The following is a 4,404-nucleotide window of genomic DNA, read 5'->3' on the forward strand; positions in this document are numbered from 1 at the left end:
TGTTGTTGTTTTGTTTCGTTCTGTTGGTTTTTTTTAAGGGGGTGACTCATTCTGGGCTGGAAGAGGATGGGGGGGTGGGGGAGGGGGGGAAGATGTTTTGAGTCAAAATCTTAACAGCCATCTTTAAGCCTCAGCAGGTGGTGAACTAGTCATCATGTTGTATATAATTCAGTGTTATCAGATGCAAAATACCGGCCGGGGGGGGCTCTGCTGGCCCCTGGTCACACTCAATGTAGCTGCATAGAACTATAGCATTGATGAAGCCTTTGGTTATTGCGGCAGAAATCTCCCGACAGCCCTTGCCTGAACCCCACACAGTAAACGGTGAATGACCAAAGGCCCATCTGTTCGTTTCTCTGCTGTCGCCGTGTTTTGGCCCCCACGACCTCGTGAGCGACGGACACACCCGTGGGGTGATGATGATGATGATGATGAGGAGGTGGTGGTGGTGATGGTGGTGGTGGTGCTGCATCCCTGATGATGCCCAGCACCAGTGCTGCTCTCCTGGGCTGAGGCAGGGTTTGTGCGGCCGAGGCAGCGCCCAGGACAGGGACAGGTCACCCACACTTCTCCCATCCGTAAGTATGGAGTCAGTCTAGTACCACATCAATGCCTTGGAGCATCAGTAGCCAAAGCTCAACGAACATCGTGTAACTCAGCTAATGTGTGTCCTTTCTATTCGATGGGTAGGCGCTGCTATCTGTAGTCAATGTGTTTTTTTGGAGAAGAAGTGCAACGAGGGCCTGTTCAGTATCTTGTGGTTAATACGCTCAAGCATTGCCAAGCGAGCAAGAGGTTTCGCAGCATCCAGGCGTGATTYGACATCAGTATTATAAATGGTAGCAAACTACCTAGTTTATATGTAGGGTCAGTTTAACCAATAACAAATAGTTATTAGCTTTTTTTATTACATTTTTCCTTTACTGATTTGGACTAGTGGGTTTATGTCTAATGTTTGTAAAATGATTTAGACTGCATGGATGTGTAATATAAACCACATTTAATGGATTATGAGCCACTTAATTAATGTGCTATGAAATCTTGGATTACCTGTGTTTTATATTCTGCAGACGATTTTGCAGTGGGTTCGCTAAAACTTGTAAAAGTGCTTAGATATATTTTCCTTTAAATCCAAGAATGTGCACAGTATTGGAAGGTGATTATCCAGGGGATAATCACGCTTTTTTTGATATCTCTATTAATTCTCAAGTTGAATGCTAAGAGTTAAAGGGGGGGGAGGCGGGGGGAGCGAGCGCGTGCACATGAGAGCGAGAATGAGAGGACGAGAGCTTGGGGTGATGAGTGGGCGCCTTTCAGAGGGTAAACTGGGCTGCAAGATCGTCTCTATATAGATTTTTGAAATGCTCCCTAGTGCATTTTATATTTCATTGTATCATATTTTCTATAAAATGCAATTTCTGTAAATTAATGAGCATTTGAAATGTGTCTTGTATGAAGTGGAATGTGGTAAAAGTCTGCCCGAGGGGACTTCAGCATCACCAGGATGTTATTAACTACCAAGGGTGAGATTTTTCTTTTTGTCTTGGTTGGTCAGTCGGTCAGTGGGTCAGTTTGTCTTTCACGACTCGGAGAGCAAACTCATTCTCACCCGAGGTTCTTGAGGAAACCAGGAGGCAATAGCGTGGACCTCAGAGGAGAGGGACAGCGCTGATGGCAGCAGCAAGGTGAGGATGTCACACCACAGGCATGCACAGGCAGCACCTGACACTTTTCCARATTCCCATTCCGTCGTTGTGAACTCAGTGACCACCGTGGAAATCTCGGTTTGCTCCTGCCGTGTGCCGTCCCCCTCCTCTTGACCRCTCTTGGCAAACCTCCCAGCTCCTGTCCCCAGCCACCTGGCACAGGGACTGCCTGGCCCCTCTGTCCCTTACCCCTGGCACTCTTGATTCTTCCCCTGTTCTTTTGGAAGAGCCATGGGCTGGAGCATTTCACCACCGGGGCTTTGTTGGCGCAGAAGCTGCCCGGGCGTAGACGTAGCGAACAATAAAAACGCACTTGGTGTTTGTCACTGCTCGTGTCCGTCACCGTGACCTCGTCACCGACACAGGAGGAGGATTCATCTCGAAGGGCAGGTGATACCCGTGGCTCTCCCTCCATTGGGTTGGTGCCTCCCAGCTCCGTGAGCCCCTGGAATGTTCGTGTGGATCCCGCAGTGCCAGGGCTCTGCTGCGAGCTGTGCCCTGCCATGCGCCTGGCACCACTGACCAGGGAGCAGCTCATCCCTGCTCCAGGGAGCTCAGTGCTTGGCATCCTCTGCAGCTTTGGCTGGGATGATGGGTTTCAGGTAGGGAAGGGCTGGTGGTGGTGTGGGATGGTGGCTCTGGGCCATCGGCAGCGCGCGTGTCCCCGGTGGTGAAAGGAGCCCCTTGGCCAAGAAGGGGATGCTGTCTGACTGCAGCCTGTCTGAACATTGCAGGTTTTTAAGAGCATTTATGCAACCTGAGTCAAACAAAACTGTTTGAGTGATTAAAAATAAACCAACCTGTTTCCACTGGTGACTTTTTTTTAAAATCAGCAGATATTTTTTCTGCAGCATCTGCAATCCAGCCGCTCCAATCCCACGAACCTATAAATCAAACYGACCAGATTATTGTGTTTTGACCCAGTTCTGCTGAGTCTCCCTCAGCAAGACCTCTCCCTCCTCTTCCTTCTTTTCCTCTATCTCTTCCCTTTTCTCCTGCCTGCATCCTGACCCCCTGAGTTTTACAGCCCCACGAGCAGCAGCAGTATCAGGCCCTTTTTGCACATTGGGGCCGGTGGAAGGTAAGCAAGGGGCACACCCAGCAGTGGAAACAGATCACTCTTTACAAACCTTTCTGCTTGCTGATGTCACTGATGGTTTGTAACCCAGCCAAGAAAATGTACATTAATCCAAGGGATCCCCTTGACACGGTGACTTTGCCATCACTCTGTCCCCCTCTGGTCCTTGAGGATGTGACACGGTGACAGCCAGTTGCAGCTGGAGGTGATGGTGATTTTCAAGGAGCTGTGGTGAGCGGGGAGCCCTTTGGCTGAGCCTGCAGCTGCTGTTAATTCTGACAGGCCACGAGAGGGGTTCATGCACTGAGACCAGGGTCCCTGTTCCCTGACTTACCCAAACTAAAATATTAAACTGTGTGAGGAAGTGGTCCCCACTCTTCGTGCACTGCCAGGCAGTGGGGAAGGACTGGTTTTCAGGATCCTGTTCCTAAAACACCACTGCCCCACCCTATTACCCCGTAGCACTGCCAGGGACACCACCACAGCTCTCCCTGCTATTTAAGGGATGGGGACAGTGAGTTCCCAGGGCACTGGGGCCGGACACATCTGGTGGCATCCCAAGGATGAGGATTGCACATCCCCCAGCCAGGCACTGTGCAGGTCCAGTGTCACTGCTGTACCCACAGCCCTGGTGCTCTGCTCATTGTGTAGCTTCAAATGGGAGCAGCATCAGTCACAGAAATGCTTCTCAAGGCAAGGAGGAAATTCAGCAGGTAATCAATAGCAGTAAATAGGCAAGTCTGTTCAAGGTGTCTTTCGTTCTGGTCATGGTTTCGCTTCTGGTTTTGCATTTTCTTTGCCATTTTTTTCCCTTCTTTGTTGGACCAGGCGATGCCGTTGGCAGTTGGACGATGGGGATGGGGAGTGTGCTCCCCATGGGTTTTTTAGGGATAGTCAGGTCCAAATCCAGCCTTCAGCAGTGGGATTTCAGAGGTGGCTGTGTCGCCTGTGACTGCTTCACGTAGGGTGGACGCTCGGGCATCGAAGAATGGTAATGGTCAGTGCAGCGTCTGTACCACACAATATGCCAAGATTGCAATTTTGCTTAAATTAAAAAAGAAACAAACATATTAAAATACAGAACTTTTATTTGTGATGTCTTTTGGAGCTCTTCATTGTAAGTGTGAAAAAAAATATTGGGGGAAGGGGGGGAGTGCTGTGTAATGATGAATGAGAGTGTTTAAAACAGCAGCCAGACAACGTAGRTGTCTCCCACGCAAATTAACTCGGTTTCATGGGGAAAATAAAAGTTCTTTCCAGTCCACACCAACCCCACATACAACTGTTCACACACAGTGTACATAATGTAGTTAGTGCTTGAAGCTACTAATCTAATAGGGGAAAAAACAACAACATGTAGACGTATAATTGGAGCACTTTCTCTTTTTTTTTTTTCTTTTTTTCTTTTTTTTAATTTTAATGATTTTGCATGTTTCCTTTCCGATGGAGAAGCTGTGTAGCAGCCCGCATGACTGTGGTTGTTCTCAAGGAAGACTTCTGCTGTTCTGCTGTATTCACGCTGAAGCGCAAAAGCAAAAGTTTGCGTCCGTTAACCCAGTTCAAAAACCTTTTTTTGTAACCGTCAACAGCACAAATATTTTGTATTGTTGTTTGTACCAT

The sequence above is a fragment of the Malurus melanocephalus genome, unplaced genomic scaffold (assembly GCF_030028575.1).
Source record: "Malurus melanocephalus ecotype Western Australia unplaced genomic scaffold, MMel_1.1 scaffold_415, whole genome shotgun sequence".
NCBI classification, from domain to species: domain Eukaryota; kingdom Metazoa; phylum Chordata; class Aves; order Passeriformes; family Maluridae; genus Malurus; species Malurus melanocephalus.